Source organism: Capra hircus, chromosome 12 (assembly GCF_001704415.2).
Source record: "Capra hircus breed San Clemente chromosome 12, ASM170441v1, whole genome shotgun sequence".
Taxonomy (NCBI): Eukaryota; Metazoa; Chordata; class Mammalia; order Artiodactyla; family Bovidae; genus Capra; species Capra hircus.
In genome coordinates this window covers 19907966-19930398 of record NC_030819.1, presented here as the reverse complement: position 1 = coordinate 19930398, position 22433 = coordinate 19907966, and the positions used below count along the sequence as shown (strand labels likewise).

At 38.7% G+C, this 22433-nt stretch overlaps 1 protein-coding gene across 2 annotated transcripts in view; it reads left to right on the top strand.

The window, feature by feature from the left end:
• Positions 1-22433, top strand: part of GPC5 (glypican 5) — a 1608220-nt gene that overhangs the window by 415979 nt on the left and 1169808 nt on the right. The gene's annotated exons all lie outside the window — the stretch shown is intronic.

The following is a 22433-nucleotide window of genomic DNA, read 5'->3' as shown; positions in this document are numbered from 1 at the left end:
AAGCCTAGTCACATTGATGCATAATATTAAGCATAATAAGTAGTGTTCTAGGTGATGACTGAGATGGTAAGTTGGTGCTCTTCTGGAGCTGAAGTTCTAGAGTTGGTGGGTTTTAGGTTAAGTCTTCAGGGAATGTTTCTCTGGAGAAAGCACATTTAAACTGAAAATGTGGGAAGATCTGATTTTTCCAAGTAGAAAGACCATGATGCTTCATGTGTCTGAGGGAAATCCTCATGGATGGAGCAGAGCAAGGTGAGTGATGTGTGAGGAGTCTCTGGAATGAGACTGTAAATGGGAAAGTGTCAGAGTGCACGGATCATGGAAGAAGTCTGAACTTTATTCTAGGCACCTTAAGAAGTCACTGGAGGCACTGAGCCAGGACTGATATAACCTGGATGCTTCATGGAGAGTAATGTTGAATTTAAAGTTGGGGAGGAAACAAAAACTTACCATTCCATACTGGCTGATGTGTGTGCACTGAGAGAGAGAAAATGAAAAAAGAGAAAGAAATTGAATATGCACCTCTAAAGAATAAAATATTATTATCACAGTGAATGAAAATCTGTCAGATTTGTGTTATTTGAGAGATTTGTCTTCTTGCCGAGCAGTGCATACCATAAGGAAACTACAAGTATGTGACCGCAGTGAGGAGAAAACATGCACAACCTATATCACAGAGGGACTTTTCCCCTCTAATATAGTTCTTCCTCATATGAATTATAAAAACATTAAACATAATAGGAAAGCACATCAATAAGCAGTTCAGAAGTTTTTAAACATGTGCAAAAGTAATCTCAATTATGCAAGCTAAGGAATTTCCAACACAAGTAAGTGCAAGTTAAATTAAAAGACAAGTGATTTTTTCACTGACCAAAGTGTGGAGAAAAAGGTATTTAAATACCTCAATAGAAGAAGAATTATTTCTATGTCTTCTACCTCTCTGAAGGACAATTGGACAACACACATCAATATTTCAAATGTATGCCCTATGAAGCAGCAGTTTCACATATAAGAATTCATTCTCAGACATACCAGATACATAAACAAGAGCTTTCATCATGTATAGTTTATGGCTGCATAAAGTAGGGATAACCAAAATGTCCATTAATAGGGAAATATCCACTGGCAGTGTAGGAGATGCTGGAGATGCAGGGTTGATCCCTGGGTCAGGAAGATCCCTCAGAGAAAGAAATGGCAATCCACTCCAATATTCTTACCTGGAGAATCCCATGGACAGAGGAGCCTGGTAGGCTGTGGTCCATGGGGTTGCAAAGAGTCAGACATAACTGATCACAGTCCTCTCCCAATGAATGGTAATGGTATGTTTAAAAATAGAGAGTATAGTTTTGATTTTTAAAAAGAAAGTCATAGTTGTATATGTAGTGATGTGGACATAGCTGCAAAAGAGAACTGAAGGACATGCATAGAAAGAAAAAATGATTACTTGTCATTCTGTGTGCTTTTATAATTTACCATGCACTTTTGGTCCCTTTCCAAAAAAAATAAATTTATTTGTACAAATATTAAAGGAAAATTATCATATATTTTTCTGAAATATAAATGTTACCTTGCTGAGGAACAGTATTTTGGAAAGCCCATGCATTTTAAATAAAATACAAGTGAGTTGTCAAATAAAATAAGAGCAAATGAAAGTTTCCTTTTTTTTAGTAGGGTATAGTTGCTTTACAATGTTGTGATCATTTCTGCCACAAAGTGAATTAGCTATCTGTTGTTGCTCAGTCGCTCATTCATGTCCAACTCTTTGCAACCCAATGGACTGCAGCATGCTAGGCTTCCCTGCCCATCGGGAAGTTCCCAGTCCAACTCCAGGCGCTTGCTCAAACTCATGTCCTTCGAGTCGATGATGCCATCCAGCTGTCTCACCCTCTATCATCCCCTTCTCTTCCTGCTTTCAATCTTTCCCAGCATCAGGGTCTTCTAAAAAGTCAATCTTCATACCAGGCGGTCAAAGTATTGGTGCTGGAGAATCAGCTATATGTATACATACATCCCTTCCATCTTGGACCTCCTTCTCTCCTCCCATCTCATCCTTATAGGTCACCACAGAGCACTGAGCTGAGCTCCTTGTGCTATACACTGCAAACAGAACTGCCTTATGACCGAGCAATCCCACTGCTGGGCGTACACACCAAGAATGGCATTGGAACATGTATACTATCATGTAAGAAACGAATCGCCAGTCTAGGTTCGATACAGGATACAGGATGCTTGGGGCTGGTGCACAGGGATGACCCAGAGAGATTATATAGGGTGGGAGGGGAGTTCAGGGTTGGGAACTCATGTACACCCATGGCGGATTCATGTCAATGTATGGCAAAACCAATACAGTATTGTAAAGTAAAAAAAAAATTAAAAAAAAAAAAGAAAGAAAGTGAACGTGTTAGTGGCTCAGTAGTGTCTGACTCTTTGCAATCCTATGGATTGTAGCTTGCCAGGCTCCTCTGTCCATGGGATTTCCCAGGCAAGAATGCTAGAGTGGATTGCCATTCCCTTCTCCAGGAGATCTTCCTGACTCAGGGTTTGAACCCAGGTCTCTTGCATTGCAGGTAGATCTTTTGCTGTCTGAGCCACAGGGAAGCAGTCGGTTCTCTAGTTTTTCAGTGTTAGGTTTAGAAATATTTGAGTAGGAACTTCATAAAACAGAAAATGGTAATTGCTGCACTGCATGTCAAGTAGACAGTGTTTTGGAGATCATAGAGTGGCAAGGAACTGATCAGAACACCCTGAACATTGCTTTCCCAACTGAGTAGAACCCAAAATCAACCTGGTTCTCACATCTGACACCGTGGATGAGGAGGTGTGATATAGACTGAAGGTTTGTGTTCCCCCCAAATTTGTATATGGGACCTAACCTCTGATATGATGGTATAAGGACGTGGGGCTTTTGGAAGTTGATTAGGTCATGAGGTGGAGCTCTAATGGGATTAGTACTGTTGTAAGAGAAACTCCAGTAGTCATGTACAGATGTGAGAGTTGGACCATAATGAAGGCTGAGTGCTGAAGAATTGATGCTTTTGAACTGTGGTGCTGGAGAAGACTCTTGAGAGTCCCTTGGACTGCAAGGAGATCCAACCAGTCAGTCCTAAAGGAAATCAATCATGGATATTCACTGACTGATGCTGAAGCTGAAGCTCCAATACTTTGGCCACCTGATGGGAAAAGCTGACTCATCAGAAAAGATCCTGACTCTGGGAAAGAGTGAAGGCAAAAGGAGAAATGGGACAGCAGAGGATGAAATGGTTGGATAACATCACCAGCTCAATGGACATGAGTCTGAGCAAGCTCCAGGAGATAGTGGAGGACAGAGGAGTGAGGAACTCCGCCCATGGCAGAGGAGCCTGGTGTGCTGCAGACCATGGGGTCACAAAAAGTCGGACACAACTTAGCAACAAAACAACAACAAAAGAGACTCCACAGAGCTCCCTCGCCACTTCCCCCATGGGAGGACCCAGTGAAAAGACAGCCATCTGTAAACCAGGAATCAGGCCCTCTCTAGACATTGAATCTGCTGCACCTTGATCTTGGACTTCGCAGCCTCCAGAACTGTGAGAAATAAGTGTTGATTGCTTGTAAATGCACCAGTTTGTTGTGTTTCTGTTACAGTGACCCAAGTGGACTAAGTAGGGTGGACTCGGATAAGGAGAGAACTTGGTCATTTGTAGTGACAGTGTTCCTTGCCTGTTTCATTATTCTACTACAAGTCCTGCTGTTCCATATCAGAGCAAATAAACTTATCAGTGGATAATTTCTTATATTTGAAATAAAATACAAGAGAGGTACGTCATAATCATATTGGAAATTCATGTACGGAGAGCATGTGAGTGGTTCGATAAAAAATTAATTCCAGATACTAGTATAATCGTAACTTAGTTATCTAAGTTTCTTTATATTTAAATTATACATTTAAGAATGCTATTGCCCAATTCATAGTTGGTTATACATCTGCTTTTATTTTTTTGAAATTTATGTATTGGTTTGCCTTATTTTTATTTTCATCTAAGCACTCTACTTTTCACTTAAAACATATGTACTTTAAATTTCATCTGATTTATTAGTCAAGAAGAAAGCTTTTTTTTTCCTTCGTGCATGACACCTAACTCATTAGTGAGGAAGAGAGATACTTATTTAAGAGCTATACTAACTTATATTACATAAAGATCTCACCTTTAAGATGTAGGGCTACATAGTTAAGGAGAAATGCAGTGTAATACTCTCTAAAAAAATATTAAAGAACTTATGCCCTTGAGATATATAATTTTTTTTAATTTTCCAAACATTTAGTACAGTCACTGTTTCCAAAGTGTGGTTCCTAAATTTTCTGGCCTCCACCCCAAACCTCTACTAAATCAGAAACTATGGGGCCAAGGCCCCAGAATCTGTTCCCTCCTGATGATTGTGATGCACAGTCAATATGAAAACCACTGCCTTAGGGAATTTTTTCTTTTAAGTAATTTTTTTTAAGTAAATTTTTTTTCTTTTAAGTAATTATTTTTTCCTAAGACTTTTGACTTTTTAAAGAAGTGGAAAAGGGACTATTTCCCCTCATAAGGAAGTTTAGATGTTATGATATGATAAATCTTATTGTAGAAATTATATAATTCTTATGGATAAAGATTTTAGAGCAGAGTTGGTATCTGATAGAATTCCATGTTGCTATACAGAGCACCTTCTACATAATTGGGTGGCCAAAGCCTTTACACAGCCAGAATTTTAAGTATTGCATACTTTTGGAAGAAAAGTATTGATGGTATCCTCCTTAGATATTTGGTATCACCAATGGAAATTAATTATTTAAGCCACATTTAGATCTGTAGCAGTACTCAGGAGGTGAGGCATTTAAAATCACTGATCTTTCAAACAAATATACATGACATAATGTATAGAGTTTTGCACAATAATGGCTATTTGGGGATTTCTAAATACTGACCATGATGGACTGCTGAGTAACTGCAAATAAATAAGGAGTAAATATCAAACATACTATTTTTAATATAGCATCCCCAGAAAAAAATCTGGAAAGGATATTTATCATTTATTAATGATAGTATTATTTGCTTTAAAAATGGTACAGATGAAATAATGATCTTCTCTACACAAAGTTAAACATAGGTAATTTTTTAGTGTATGTATTTTGGATAAAGATTTCTGTTTGGAATGTGATGTTTTCAATATTATCTGGTTCTACAATTTTAAAACATTCTTTGTCCAAAAGTTCCTTGTGTCGTCCAGATATTAAGATCAAGATATTTGTGAATTGGAAAAGCTTCAGGACTGGGCAGCTAATTAGGGATTTATTCACGCAAGATGCAAGTCAGCTTCTCTTTGGGACTTGATCCAAATCAACATAGTGAGCCTCAAGAAGCATACACAAGTTTGATCCATTAGTGCTTGTATTGGCTTAATTTATCATGCTTTTTAATGTGGGTCTTTTGGGAACTATTCTCTAGCAAACTTTATTATTATTATTTACTTATCTTTACAAAAATTTTAATACCATTCCTGGGAAAACACATGGTTGTTTGGGGATGCCTAATTAGCAGTTTCCTGTTCATTTTACTTGCAAATGTATTGCTTTCCTTGCTAGAAGTTTTGTAACAGCCCAGATGACAAATTATTCAGCTTCATGAAGATTCCACCAACTAAGCAAACTGTTTAGTTTTTTATTTAAAAGAATCAGGAGAGCAACTTACAGGTGGTAGAATACGGAAAAAGAATCATCCTGGTCCAAAGGGTTCCTACTGAAAGAATGTGAAGGTCAAGACCTTTCTCTTTTTTATTTTAAGCAGATGATGTTGAGTTGCATACCAATGAGTTTAAATAACTTGATGTCTTGAACAGTGTAAACTGCATCAGAAGAATTTTTTTACTTAAGACTTTCTATTATAGAATTTTAGCTTTCTCACTGTTTAATAGTGTTTAACAAATATTTATTTGGTGCCTACTGAGTGCAAGGCTTGGTTGCAGCATTAACATTCATAGCAGTGGTCTCAGCCATCTTAGGAGTTATAGCACCTGTGGTAGCCTGTAGTGGGAGCTGAGATGGTGATGTGCAGGGTGCTATGGGATTAGAGTTGACCTTGAACAGCACAGCTTTGAAGTGTCAGAGTCTAGTTATACACAGATGCTTTTCCAGTAGTAAATACAGTAGTAATCTGTGATTCAGAGTTGATCCAATCCTCTGTTGCAGAACCTTGGATACTGAGGAACCATGGATTCTAAGGAACCACCAGTATGGAGGGCCAACTCAGTAAGATGTGGATTTTTCAACTGTGCTCAGGGTTGGCACCTCTTGCCTCTGCACTGTTCAAGGGTCAACTGTATACTGGGGATTCAACTGGAAGTCAGGCAGTCAAGGGATCTGGTGAATATTGCTGCTTCTACTATACTCTGCCCTCCCCTTGACCCACAGCTCATCCATCCCCCCAGTGCTTGAGATGTTGCAGGTCAACAGCTCACAGCTGGCGTCATCTCCACAAAACTTCCAAAAGGCTCAGAATCCATGCTTTGCTCCTTCAGCTCTTCCCCAGTCCCCAGCCATGAGGCAAAGACTAAGGTCCACAAGAGTGGCATCATTGCCTCAGGGTGGAACCAACTCTGTGCTCCAGTTGGTGCTTCAGTGCTTCCTTGTGGGAACAGAGGGAGCTAGATGCCAGCCAAGACTCCATTCTCACCTCATTTGTTTTCTCTGGATGTATCCTGCAGCCCTCACTCCCCCTTTACCTGACACCACTTCTCCAATAACCTCTGGAGCAGAAACCTGCTTCCAAGGAAACTGATTTAACAGCGTGATTTTCACAGAGACCTGCAGGCTAAGTAGGAACTTGCTATTTGGAAAGGGGTAGAGAGGAGAGAGAATGTCAGGCAGATGAATGCCAACTATGAAGGGCATATGGGAGAAACAGTCTCAGATAAAGAGTAGAGTGAAATGAGCATGGAGCAGGGATAGAGGGTCAGTAGGTGATTGGAGAAAAGAGGTGGAAACCAGAGGGGAAGCTGAAGAGGTTAGAAATCTTTGTATGCCAAATTACATCAACATACAGTTAATGCCAACCATTGTGGAAAGTCCAGAATATCATCTATATTTTAGTCTTCTTAAAATTTATGACACTTGAAAAAAACTTCTGTATTTGAAATATTGTGAAATATTATTCTCAAATTATTTCTTTTGCATATACTGCAAGAAAGAGAGGGCTGTTATGGACTTCTAAATTGCCTTCTGTGCTCAATGCTGCTGATCCCAAGGCTGTAGCAAGCTACAGTGGGCAATGTTAGCATCTTGTTGAAATTCTCATTCTCTTTTGCAAAGGAAGGGCTTCAAAATGCAGTATGAAGAGCATATTGTAAGTCTATAGGAATTAATATTTAACAAACAGGTGGAAAACATGTATTTAGCCTAACAATTTCCATGATAGGTCACTCAGGTTTTAAGCATGTTTATTCTGATATAGTCCATAACCTGGCAGTTATCTAGGAATGTGATTCTTCAGTGGCTGTGGAATGCATTACTGCATATGGCATTGGCACAGATGTATATTATAGTTCCAGTGAAACACATTTTGAAAATGTATATAAAATATGGAAAAAAAAATACTTGTGAGTTACATCTGACTGCCAAACATGGGACTAAATTAAGGGTTATTTTATCAAACTCAACACTTCTCTAATATTTGAATTGTAACTAATGACACATTTCTGTTTGGACTTGAAATTACCATAATTTGTGACTTTCCACAAATACACTGATCAGGCCCTCATTTTTGCCCCCTAGATTTTTCTGGTAGACTCCTAATTCATCTACGTGCCACCTCCCTTAGAGATTCATTTCCTATTCAGCTGATTATTATCTAAATACATCAACAATGCAGTTCCTTTCTTGTAAACCCTCTCACAGAATGAACTTTCTCTGCAAGTCAAGCACATCCAGACTTGTACATCTATAGAGACATCTCTTTGTACTCTGTCCAATACATCTTCAATCCAAGTACACCAAATAACCTTTAATATCTCTGTGGTTGGCAACAAACATTTCATTCTTGGAGTTTTCTCTTCACAATCAAGAGTAAATGACAGCATTTTATAAAGCTTGATCAACTGGGCATTTTTCTTCTTTGGTTTGTGCCCTTACACTTACACTTGGTTTATGTTCTTGTGATAGCCCTTGTCTAAGTCATACTTTAATTGCTCACTTGGGTGTGTGTCTCTCTCACTTGATTATTTCATGAGTGAGTCCCAGGTTTCATCCAAGTAAGGTTCGGGCATGTCCAGCAAAGTGAAACTGGGAGCATGGGTGGCTAAAATTTTAATTACAGGGAGAATCATCTAAATATAAGGAGCATAGTGAGCCCTGTGGACATAGAAGCGGTCTGATTTCAAATATACCCTAGTGTCTGTCACTCAGATTTATTTCCCAGTTTAGTGCCCATTGTGTGTGAAGTCAGTGGAAATATGGGAGTGTGGTTCGCCTGTGCATTCTGCCTCGTACAGACAGCATTTGGACTGATGAGCCACCATCCATGATAGATGATGTCCTATCCATGAGATCACCGGTATCAGTGGTGAACCCAGAGCTGAGACTGTGGTCCCAGCAGAGGCCATGATGCTGTGTGCTGCAGTATCATTGCTTCTGTGGGTTTGATGCCTGCCCAACAGGGGCTGACTTTAGAGACACCTGATTTCAAGGGCTCTTTAGAAAGTTGGATCTAGCATTTTACAGGCAATGATCATTAGAGTGAAAATTAACTTAATGTAGCCTTGTTTACACAGCTTTGTAAGGTCTGAAGAGACTGCCTATACATCAGTATTACAATTACTTCTGGTTAATAACAGTAGAAAACATAGCTATTAAGGCCATAGCTAAGTATGTTGTATTATCTTCAATTATGTATTAAGGAGGTATTATTATGATATCTATTTTCAGAAGAGGAAAGTAAGGATTGGAGACTTTAAGTTACTAACACAAGATCCAGTCAGCAGCAAGTAGCAGAGTTAAAGCTGGAAATGATGCTAGACCTCATGTTATTTCCATTGTTGTGTTCTAGTGCCCAGTCCCTAATAAATTACATGTGTGAGCACTGAGCAACTGAATGAATATAAGAATGTAAGAATAGCTAGTAGATTTTTTTCATTCAAGTAACAGCACAGATGTCTACACTGAAAGTGTGAATATTTTCAAATGCCTGTGGTATGACCCACATGAGCAATAGGACAGTGTTGAAGTCTAGTTCACTGATCAAATCTCAATGCAGTGCTAAAAATACCATTCCTGCAACCATCAGAAAATAATTAAATCTTTCTGCGTAACCCTTCAAACCTCCCTTTAGTCCCTGCCGATACACACCTACATGAACATTATAATGTGTAACTGCCCAATAAAATTGCTTTAAAGCTCTTCCTGCTAACCTTTAACCCTGGCACTGTGTATAATTTATTATCCTATAAACAATCAGATCTTTTCTTTTTTTTTTTTTTTGAGATTTCATTTTTTTCCTGCTCCTCCAATTTTGCTTCTTTACTGGATAATATTGAATTAAGACATTTTTATTATTTGCCATTTTCATTTAAGAGGTATGCTCCCTGCTCTTAATTAGCATTTAATGGAAATGGAGTATGTTATCTATAAAAAATCATTGCTTGTATTTTTTCTTGTTGTACTCTTTGTATTTCTCTCTAAGCCTTGAACTGGTGTCCATTGTAAAGAGAAGTTTCCTACTTCTGATCTCAGTTATGTGATTATGTTTTGGGGATATTGTGAACTGAGGCAAAATATAGTTAAGCCTTTCATCTTCATCTATGGGTAGTATGGATCTATCTATTTAATATGAATTCAGATAAAAAAATGTGAATCCATGCTACGTGGTAGTGCCTGAAGGTTATTAACTATCTATGTCCAATTCCAGACTTAATTCTGTTAACTAACTACTTAAGTGTATAGGAACAATTATGTTCTGAGATGGCCTCATAAAGTTGTTAATGTATTTCTTAAATTTCCAAATTCTATACAGTATTTCTTCTGTATTAAATAAGAAATTTGGGGTGTCCCAGGTGGCACTAGTGGTAGAGAATCCACCTGCCAATGTGGGAGACTCAGGAGAGGTGGGTTGGATCCCTGGGTTGGGGAAGATCCCCTGGAGGCAGAAATGGCAATCCACTCCAGTATTCTTGCCTAGACAATCCCATGGCAGGGAAGCCTGGAGGGCAATAGTTCATAGGGCCACAAAGAGTAGGACATGATTGACCGACTGAGCACACACACAAATAAGAAATTACCTTGAAATAAAAATCTATATTAAAAAAATAGATCTCAGATAGGAACATGAAAACTATGTGCTTTTATTTAAACCTTGGACCTACACTTTTTGCTCTCGTTTTCCTCAACACTCGCACTCTGCTTTAGTTACCTAAAAACATTTCCTAAATTCTCATTTCCTTCCAGACAATGTCAGACTTTGGTCAGGTGACTTCCTGTTCAGAGTAACATCTTGCAGAGGAACACGTTTGACTATTGCAAGATCTGGGGCTCTACTTGACTCTACAAGGCAATAGGTGCCTTGCAAAGTGTGGCCAACTCCACCCTCATTGGCACTTTGGGAAGCTGGTTCTTGTTAAGGTGATACGATTCCCTGGTGGCTCAGATGGTAAAGCGTCTGCCCGCAATGCGGGAGACCCGGGTTCAATCCCAAAATCGGGAAGATCCCCTGGAAAAGGAAATGGCAACCCACTCCAGTACTCTTGCCTAGAAAATTCCATGGATGGAGGAGCCTGGTGGGCTACAGTCCATGCGGGAGCGTCACAAAGAGTCGACACAACTGAGCGACTGAACTGAACTGAATACTTCCCCGCTATTTTCCAGATGAACTTCAAGCTTCTACATTTGACATTAAAGGCCCCCAAAGATCTGGCATCTGCTTATATGTGTCTTGAACCTCACTTCCTGTCCTTCTTTATCCACCACGTGTGCTTTACCCTTAGCCATCACGTAACTAAATGGTAATTTCCCACGTGTGCCACTTGATTTCATGCCCCATGACTCCCAGCTCTTCCTTGCATCAGGTGTGCCCTTTATCCTCTTGTTTGTCTTAAGAATATCCTATTTCTCCTTCAGCACCTACTTTACAAGAGGATTTCTGAGAGAATATTTCATTATATTCTAACTTTTATTACTATTTCTTGACATTTCATTGATTTCATTTTTTTCTTAAAGCTTATTTCTGAAACTTTGTATTAGAATGCATCATTGTTTCCCAGTGCATATTGCGGAGATTTGCTGAGCTGACTCATTTGAAAAGACCCTGATGCTGGGAAAGATTGAGGGCAGGAGGAGAAGGCAACGACAGAGGATGAGACAGTTGGATGACATCACCGACTCGATGGACATGGGTTTGGGTAGACTCCGGGAGTTGGTGATGGACAGGGAGGCCTGGCATGCTGTGGTTCATGGGGTTGGAAAGAGTCGGACACGACTGAGTGACTGAACTGAACTGAACAAAATTGCTATTGAGTGGTTTTTCTAGTAAAATTCAGCTCTGGAGTTGAATAATAGCAAATCCAATTTTACATTTTTTTTCTGGTAAAATGTTTACTTACTCAGTTACATATAATTTCATCTATTATGTTTATAATGCAGTACTTTTTTTCCAGGTCAATGCCACAATTATAATGAATGTTAGATAAACAAACCACTTTTCCTGATGAAAAGAACATACGAGCCTTCTTATTCTTAGTCTTCCTATAACTTTCCCCTTGGCCCTTGTAATCTTCTGTCACTCTGTGCTTTAAGAGCAAGAGTCACTTTATAATATCAGAAGTGACAAGTATCAGAAGAAAAGTAAAGTAAGGCTACTGCTACTGCTAAGGCACTTCAGTCATGTCCGACTCTGTGCGACCCCATGGACTGCAGCCCACCAGGCTCCTCTGCCCATGGGATTTTCCAGGCAAGAATACTGAAGTTGGGTGCCATTGCCTTCTCGTTTCTCCTGTAACCCTTGTCCAATTTGCATCACTCCCATCTGGTAGTCTTTTCCAGATACTCCTGTCTCTCACATACCTCCCCCAACTGGTCAAGGATTTGTGCTAGCTCTACCCACAAAGTAAATTCCTCAAATTTGTTACCAATTAACCATTTCATTACCAGTGTTTTAGTTCAGGCCTTGGCTATTTTCATTTAGATTACTGCCTAACTGCTCTCTGGGTATCCAGTCTTTACTTCCAGTTCATTTTCTGTCCTTACTCATAAAACTGTTTTCTAAACCACAAATCTGATCATGTCATCTCACTTTTAAAACCAAATTGGTTATTTATAAATCTTAAAAAATGAAGATACCAAAATAGTACCCAAATAAAGCAACTTAACAATATGATTTAAAGAAAGATGGAAATGGGCTGGATAATACATGAGTTATGTTTTTCAAACGTGTTAACAAAAGGAAGAAAAAAAAAAGCTTCCAACAAAATGTAGCATTTTTTCCTCAACATAATTTATTGTTTAACTAAAGACAGGATCATGTGGTAACTCTGTGGTCATATGTGGGAAAAAAGTTTTTAGTAATCTTAATCTTGCTTTGAAAACAACTCAAGACACTGAATTAGACATCACTTACCTTGCAAACACTCTGTCTTTATTTGCCTTTTCTTTGCCATACTGAGCTGACTGAACTTCAGTTCTCCCACAGTACCAGAAATTTGAACCTAATGTAAAATAATGTGCAAAAAAATTCTTTTGAGGTGGAACTGGTCTGTCTAAACGGAAGAATGTGTGATGTTCTACACACGCTTTCCAGAAGTTTTTACATGCTCTGTAATTCACCATGTTAAATCCCAATAATGTTTCTCTAGTGGGACAGAACTTTCTCTAATATTTGAGGGTATAAAATTTGTTCACTTTTATCTCTGCAGTTGATTTACTGTGGCTACAAGCTTAGGTGTCTGTACACAGGTTTAATGAAGGCAGAATGATGGGTCCATTTTCATAGCTACTTGTTGTCATGACCTTGTTTGCTGTTCAGGCTGATTGAGCATCTCCTAAGAAAATATACTTGTCACAAGGTGCGATTATTGTCACTTCAAAGCTGGGTTTGCTTGTCCAATACTGACTTCCAATTTAAAGAAGTTAGAGTCAACCTATCACAGCACTGCTCGACTTGGGATGCTGCATATGCTCTCCTGAGGAGAGTTTGGTGCTGTTGTCATTTTATAGAAAAGATACAGCACTGACTTAGTTTAATACTAAACTCCCTGGTGGTTCAGATGGTAAAGAATTTGCCTGCAAGGCAGGAGACCTGGGTTCGACCCCTGGGTTGGGAAGATCCCCTAGAGAAGGAAACAGCTACCCACTCCAGTGTTCTGGCCTGGAGAATTCCATGGACTGTATAGTCCATACTGAGAGACTTTCACTTTCACACAGGTGTAACCTTTTATTTATAGGGTATTTAGGAAAGCATCACACAGATAGAATAAGTAAAAGGTAATACACAAATTATTTTGCTTGCAATGAAGTCAAATATAAACAAAACGCATCCATTTATATCACTGAATAATTAACAGCCACCATCTGCTTTGTGTCTGTGATATGCCAGCCAGGATAATTGAGGCCTTTGTCTGAGTTGTTCAGTTTTTTCCCTTTTACCAACCCTATGAAATAGGTGTATTTTCCTCATTTTATATATGAGGAAACTGTGTAAGACTTTGTATAAGATTGTATAAGACTTCATGTAAGACTCCACCCCAGTTCATGTAATTATTAAGTTTCAGAGCTGTGGGTTAAAACTAATTCTGCCTGTTTTCAAAGCTTGTGATTTTTACCTTGGCAATCTCACATTTGGTAACGTGCTATAAATGGTACTCTTCACTGCTACTCATTTTGTCTTTCCTTAAGTGAAAGTACTATCAAAGGAACACCTGAGAAGCTAAACTTTAAAAAATTTATTACATTCTGAGCTAGTACAGATGAATAAAAATGAGATCCTCATTGCTAGCCTCAGTATTTTTTCCTGAAAATGTGTTAAAATATGATTTGTTGAAAGAATACATTTGAAGTTATACAATCATTAGCTTGTAAGTATACATTTTCTTTACATTTACATGCATTTTTTAGTAAGATTCTCTTAAATTCCTTTGAAATGCTGAGACTTTTCAGACTGAGAAGTATCCAGCATTCCTGATGTTTCTGTAGCTTTGGTTGCCATCCAGTGGTGGCAGTCATATACTTCTGTTGTGAAGAAAGAACAAAAGCCCTCTATTTTCCAAGCAGACTGTCTCTTGTAATTTAAAAGCAACTGATTGATGCTAACTTTGTGTAGCTAATTTATGAAAGTGTTAGCCATGGACACCACTGAGTACAAGAAATTAAGACAAATCTATCTAGATATTTAGATATTGTCAAAAGCAACTAGTTCTTGGTAAGGGGAATTTACTCATTTTACTTTTCTCAGAAATTTTGTATATAAACAACATTTATTCCTTCAAAAATCTGTATTTGTGTTAAAATTTTCTTTATATTCCAAAATCAGTAAGTAGCAAATTCTTCTAACAGTGATTAATGCAGTCAAATCAAGTCCTGACTTCTAACATTTTCTTCAAAGGTAATGTCTCACCAATGGGAGGTTTTATCCTTCAAATAAAGAATTTAACAAAGTGGCATTTAGATTATTTCTTCCCAGATGGCCAGCTGGTAGTCTGTGGCACTGATGTAGTTTATAGGAAGTACTTGAAAGCGATGGACTTCCTAGGTGACTAAGTGGTAAAGAATCTGCCTGCCAATGCAGGAGCCACAGGAGACGTTGGTTCAGTCCTGGGGTCAGGAAGATCCCTTGCATATTCTTGCCTGGAGAATCCCATGGACAGAGAAGCCTGGCAGGCTTCAATCCATAAGGTCATACAGTTGAACACAACTAAGCCCACACACACTTTAAAGTAATAGCTTCCAAAAATATAGAAATTCTAAGAACAGAGATGAGGAACAAGTATTTATATAAAACAAAATGGGATTACATTTAAACCACTTAAAATAAGGCCTTCCCTGTGGCTCAGATGGTAAAGAATCCGCTTCCAATGTGGGAGACCTGGGTTTGATCCCTGGGTAGGGAAGATCCCCTGGAGGAGGGAGGGCATGGCAAGCCACTACAGTATTCTTGCCTGGAGAATCCCCGTGGACAGAGGAGGCTGGTGGGCTGCAGTCCATGGGATTGCAAAGAGTCAGACACAACTGAGTAACTAAGCACACACTGAAAATAAGGAAATAAAATGGACACTCCCAATAGTTAAAAACAAAAGTACAGTGATCATCTGTTCATAACATTGAATACTTGTATTTGAGACTGTCTTTTTTTAAGTTTGAAGATGAGAAAATTTGGAATTGAAGTAATTATTAGAAAAATATCCTTCATCTGAGTAAGTAGTTGTGTGTCTTTGGGTAGACAATTTTATTCTGATTTCACAAATTGTGGATTGGAAAATGGTTGGGTAAAGAAAAGTTATTTTTTAAAAAATTACTTGTTTACTCTCCAAAAATATATTGATCTAAATAGCAACAATGTAATTCTGATTTGTTTAAACATTTCAGAATTATAGAGAATATTAAATCCCCTTTGTCTAGATTAACCAAATGCTATCATTCTGCTGCACTGTATTTACTCTCTATCTGTAAGTACAATATATAGAAATATATATACACACACTATATATGCACATTATATATTATATATAATATATAGTTGTTCTCCTATCTCACATATTACACACACATATATACTTGTACTCATACTCTTAATTTCTCTTGCAGAACCATTTGAAAGTTAAGTTGCTAACTTTCAATACTTTGTCCTGAATAATTATTATCTAAGAACTTTAATACCTGAATTCTAAGAATAAGAACAAAACTCCAACACATAACCAGAACATTATACAATAAATATACTGTTTATGTGATATTATCCAATATATAATTCATATTCTGGTTTTCCCCATTTTACCAAAAATATCCTATGTGAAAGTTATGTTTGTTGAACAAAGTGAAAGTCTGTTGAGAAACTGTAGAGAGGATGAGTCAGAGCTCTCTGAATATTACCTGTCAGGTCAGAACCAAGGGAGTGAGTCATGGGCTGGATTGTGGTCTGATAGAGAGCAGACAAAGGAGAATTCTAATTGAGACCAGAAGCAAAACAAAATGTGCAGAAATCAGCTCATACTGTCTTGGAAAGAGCTGGATGTTAAATTTTCACAGATTTTGAGATCTAGTTTACATTGTTAGCTTAAAATTACCATGAAGGAAGTTTTTACACTACACTGATAGGCAGTAGCTATAATTAAAGCCTACTTGCATAATCTTAGAGAGTTAGTTGTTTAACACTTAGCAGCTTATTTGGGTAATAAGCTGTTTTATTAAATAATATATAACATGTATATTAAATATGATGTTTATAAATATTTAGATAATTATAAGAGCAATAATGTTAATAGCTTAGTTGGCTAAGGAGGTCAGAGAGTAGTTGATTAACAATGCCAAGTATGATTTTTAATTTGAATTTATATTTACTGATTAATAATAATCAGGTTAGAAGATGTATACAGTGTTGCTAGTCATTAAGGAGCACCTTTCACCTTCTACCACTCTACCAAGATTGCTTTCTCTATTGTCACCAACGATCTTTACTTTGCTAAGTCCTAGAGTCAGTCCAACATCTGCTGGAGAAGGGATAGGTTACCTACTCCAGTATTCACGGGTTTCCCTTGTGGCTCAGCTGGTAAAGAATCTGCCTGCAATACAGGAGACCTGGGTCCGATCCCTGGGTTGGGAAGATCCCCTGGAGAAGAAAACAGCTACCCACTCCAGTATTCTGGCCTGGAGAATGCCATGGACTGTATAGCCCATGGGGTTGCAAAGAGTTGGACAGGACTGAGCGACTTTTACTTTCACCTTTCAGAGTCAGTTTCTCCAGTGTCTTTGTAATTGGTCTATAAGCAGTAGTTGATTCATTGCATTTCTCCCTCTGCTTGGTCCACTTCTTCATGTGGCGTTGAAGAGACCACCTGCTTTAGTTGTCATCCTACCTCACGAGTTGTCCTGTCACCATTTCCTTTGCTAATTCTTCCTTTTCTTGCTCTGACTTCATACTGGAGCTCAAGCCACAATTCTTTTCTCCATTTGCACCAGTGTTTGTCATCCATGGCTGTACTGACATTTTGCTGCGTGTACCTCACTAATTCTTTATTGTGTGGGACCTTCTTGTCCACTTCAGGATGCTAAAACCCACTAGATACCCATTGCTAAACCCTTGGCTCACATAACAGGAGGGATCCAAGGCTCCATCAGTCACCATATATATTACAAAGTCTAGCACCTTGATTTAGATGGTATATCAGATCTGGATTTGGTTTCTTGCATCTGTGATTTATAAACCAATATTAGATAGAAGAATTTCAAAGGGAAAAATAATTGGTTGAAATATTCAGCTACATGGGTACCCCTGATGCCTCCGTGGTAAAAAGAATCTACCTGCCAATGCAGGAGACAAGGGTTCGATCTTTGGGTTGGGAAGATCCCACGGAGGAAGAAATAGCAACCCACTCTAATATTCTTGCCTGGAAAATCCTATGAACAGGGGAGCCTGGTGGGCTACAGCCCATGAGGTCACAAAGAGTTGGACACCGCTGAGCATATACATGCATGCAATAGTGTGTATGCAGCTATATTCATAACTCAGATTTGTGTCTCCGGTCCTTGTTTTGCATTTGATTACAAGGTCATTTTGTTAACTATCACTTCTCTCTTTCATCACTCATTTCATGTTCTCCTTGTTCGCAGAGAGAACCTCAGAGAGAATAACTCGGATTTCATCCAGAAGGTCTAATCCTCAAAGCTCCTGCATTTATTGTATTGCTAGTCTTTCATGTATGGATGTGATAGTTGGACTGGGAAGAAAGCTGAGGGCTGAAGAATTGATGCTTTTGAACTGTGGTGTTGGAGAAGACTCTTGAGAGTCCCTTGGACTGCAAGGAGATCCAACCAGTCCATTCTAAAGGAGATCAGTCCTGGGTGTTCTTTGAAAGCAATGATGCTAATGCTGAAATTCCAGTACTTTGGGCCACCTCATGCGAAGAGTTGATTCATTGGAAAAGACTCTGATGCTGGGAGGGATTGGGGGCAGGAGGAGAAGGGGACGAGAGAGGACGAGATGGCTGGATGGCGTCAGTGACTCGATGGACGTGAGTCTGAGTGAACTCCGGGAGTTGGTGATGGACAGGGAGGCTTCAGTTCAGTTCAGTTGCTCAGTCGTGTCTGACTCTTTGCGACCCCATGAACTGCAGCACGCCAGGCCTCCCTGTCCATCACCAACTCCCGGAGTTCACTCAGACTCACGTCCATTGAGTCAGTGATGCCATCAAGCCATCTCATCCTCTGTCATCCCCTTCTCCTCCTGCCCCCAATCCCTCCCAGCATCAGAGTCTTTTCCAATGAGTCAACTCTTCACTTGAGGTGGCCAAAACTGGAGTTTCAGCTTCAGCATCCCTCCAAAGAAATCCCAGGACTGATCTCCTTCAGAATGGACTGGTTGGATCTCCTTGCAGTCCAAGGGACTCTCAAGAGTCTTCTCCAACACCACAGTTCAAAAGCATCAATTCTTTGGTGCTCAGCCTTCTTCACAGTTCAACTCTCACATCCATACATGACCACTGGAAAAACCATAGCCTTGACTAGATGGACCTTTGTTGGCAAAGTAATGTCTCTGCTTTTGAATATGCTATCTAGGTTGGTCATAACTTTCCTTCCAAGCAGCAAGCGTCTTTTAATTTCATGGCTGCAGTCACCATCTGCAGTGATTTTGGAGCCCCCCAAGATAAAGTCTGACAGTGTTTCCACTGTTTCCCCATCTATCTGCCATGAAGTGATGGGACCAAATGCCATGATCTTCGTTTTCTGAATGTTGAGCTTTAAGCCAACTTTTTCACTCTCCTCTTTCACTTTCATCAAGAGGCTTTTTAGTTCTTCACTTTCTGCCATAAGGGTGGTGTCATCTGCATATCTGAGGTTCTTGATATTTCTCCCAGCAATCTTGATTCCAGCTTGTGCTTCTTCCAGCCCAGCATTTCTCATGATGTACTCTGCATATAAGTTAAATAAGCAGGGTGATGATATATAGCTTTGATGTGCTCCTTTTCCTATTTGGAACCAGTCTGTTGTTCCATGTCCAGTTCTAACTGTTGCTTCCTGACCTGCATATAGGTTTCTCAAGAGGCAGGTTAGGTGGTCTGGTATTCCCATCTCTCTCAGAATTTTCCACAGTTTATTGTGATCCACACAGTCAAAGGCTTTGGCATAGTCAATAAAGCAGAAATAGATGTTTTTCTGGAACTCTCTTGCTTTTTCCATGATCCAGTGGATGTTGCAATTTGATCTCTGGTTCCTCTGCCTTTTCTAAAACCAGCTTGAACTTCTGGAAGTTCATGGTTCACATATTGCTGAAGCCTGGCTTGGAGAATTTTGAGCATTAGGGAGGCCTGGCATGCTGCAATTCATGGGGTCGCAAAGAGTTAGACACGACTGAGCGACTGAACTGAACTGATCTGACTGATCGTCTTTCATGAAACATACCATTGAACATAAAAGGAATAAGATGTACCCAGTGAAACTTCTGGTTACAGAGTCTTCCCTGACCCCACTGTGTAACAACACAGTCATCTCTTGATAATCAGCATCAGTCATTCCGTCTAGTATACTAACGCATGCTTTCTATGACTATTGGCTTAATAGTATGAGAACACATAATAGCAAAGCAACAGTCTCAACTACCAATTCATTAAAATCTTTGTGTATCTTTGGTGGAAGCAGTCCTTCCTTAGAGAAGGTTCATTTCTGGGTCTGCTCAAACAGAAAAGTTGGCCACTTTTAAATGACAGTTTTTAAGCTTTTTCTCATCAGGCATTTCAGTACATGAACCTAAAGCTATCTTACTATTTAATACATTTATTGTAATTACTAGTTTGTAGGTACAGCTTTCCCATTATCTAGTGATAATTGGGATTAGTAGTTTATATTATATATCTGTATGTTCTAGAATCTCATATAGAAGGAGACTACTAGATACAGAGTAGGTGAATCACAGAATGTGTATAAGTAAGATGGAAGGGAGGGAGGAAGTAAGGAAAGAAGAAGAAAAATTGTCTTAGGTTTACGAAGAAATTTGGCAAGATCCAAAACTACTATCTCTTTATGGATGAACTACAGATATCTGCTTGGATTAAATTAGAGCAAGAATGATTTTACAATAACTCTGCCACCAAATATTTACTTATTTTTGTTTTATTTTTTTGAAATGTCTTATAACCATCAACACATTGATTGGCGATTTGGTTTAGGTATTAGCTGTTGACATACCTGGAGATTTAGAAATAAATTTTATTTCATTTTGAAAATGTACGAGTTGATAATGTTTATTTATTATTTAATTATTCCCAAGTAAGCTATACACTAAAAAGTGAAATGTCATCAAAGGGTTTATCACAAAAAGTAACAGTTCCTCTGAATTACCTCCCCCTTATACCAAAGGCCGAAGAAGGCAATGGCACCCCACTTCAGTACTCTTGCCTGGAAAATCCCATGGACGGAGGAGCCTGGTAGGCTGCAGTCCATGGGGTCGCTGAGGGTCGGACACGACTGAGCGGCTTCACTTCTACTTTTCACTTGGAAATGGCAACCCACTCCAGTGTTCTTGCCTGGAGAATCCCAGGGACGGAGGAGCCTGGTGGGCTGCCATCTGTGGGGTCGCACAGAGTCGTACACGACTGAAGTGACTTAGCAGTAGCAGTATACCAAAGGTAACAAAACTTAGCCCTCTGTTCTGGGATCTTTCTGTTCTATCTTCATGTCCCTAAATAGATACTTTCATTGCTATTTTCTGGTGTGTCTGTTCCAGACACCTCTTAACTAATTATCCTTCTGATGGATGGCAATGAGGAGCCCTCAACCTCCTCATTTGCCTTTCCCAACATTGTCCATCTACTGATATTGATTTGCTTAGTTCTTCTAGAATGTCCTAGTTGCTTTAAATAAAATGCTCACTCCTCTCATTTCGGACTTGCTACCTCTTTTGAGTACACATAGTAAATGAGGCGCTCCTCCTGCCCCCTCATCCCCTCTACATTCTGAGTGTCGACCTCGCTCCCCTCCTTGGCTGTTGCCTGTCCTCTTCCCACTCAGGCTTTCTCTGCCTGCTTCACCTGACACCACTTTTCCATATGCTTTCTTTCAAAAATGGGTTGATATTTTGTCTTTGCTGTTAGTGCATTCCTGATCTCTCTATTTGTGGGTTGAAATGATTACTTCTCTATTTCTGTTGTAATAAGGTATCAGATGGAGAGGAAATATATATCTTCATTTGAACAGGCTAAAAGAGTATCGTTTTTTTTAATTCAATATTTTATAGATTTGTTTAGGTTTTGTTCTTTAGTCTACTTTTATTTTCTTTTTTTAATGGTAGTTCTCAACTTGATTTTTATCTTTTTCCAGGTATGTGAAATTTTAATCGCTGATTTTTTTCTTATGGCATATCTAGTTGTAAAATTATTTATTTACCCTTTTAGTTTATTATCTATGCTTCATAAACTTCAGTTTCATCTCATGTGTCATAGTATTGCTCTACTTTACTAAGCTGGGCTATAAAATAAAATACTAATTTGCTTGCATATAAAACGTATAAGCTGTTTAACAATAATTATAACTTCTTAATGTAGGATAAAATTTATAGCACAGGCTCACATAAATTATCTCATTTTGAAAAAGACAGTTTTGATGTTTGTCTAAATAAAAAATTCATGCTCAACTTTTTCCTTTAAAATTAAGCTTTGATAAAGAATTATAATTAACTTCCAGAATCCCCAATTCTAGATTATGTTTCTCTTCCTGGTGTCTCATTTTATTCTATAATTTAGAGAGTACTTGTTTGAGCATAGTGTAGCATCAAACACTGTTAAAATGAACTTTATTACTATACAAATGATGATGTTTGTATTGATATTGAATAATTTATTTTTTAATATTGGGAAAGCATTTTCTCATCCATCTTTTTATTAATAAATAAAAACACAATTCCCAGTTTTTGTTTTTCTTCTTTAAATGAATCATCTGAGGTCATTTCAATAAATTCCTATTCTTTTGGAATTCCCCAAATAAGGCAGATAAAATTTAGCCAAGACATTTGGACAAAAGCTTAGCATTCAGTTGGTACATTAAAAAAAGGATCTTTGAAAGGCAAAATTAAGAGTTCTGCATCTGCCCCTGAAATTAGTCAGCAACTGAATGTGGTTCATCTGCAGCTGCTGGTGACAGAGTGCTTTTTCTGCTAGGTGAGCAGCATGGAACACAAGGAAAACTGTGACCGTGAGGAAAGCAGGTGGCAGGCTGACAGCTGAGTTGCATGCAG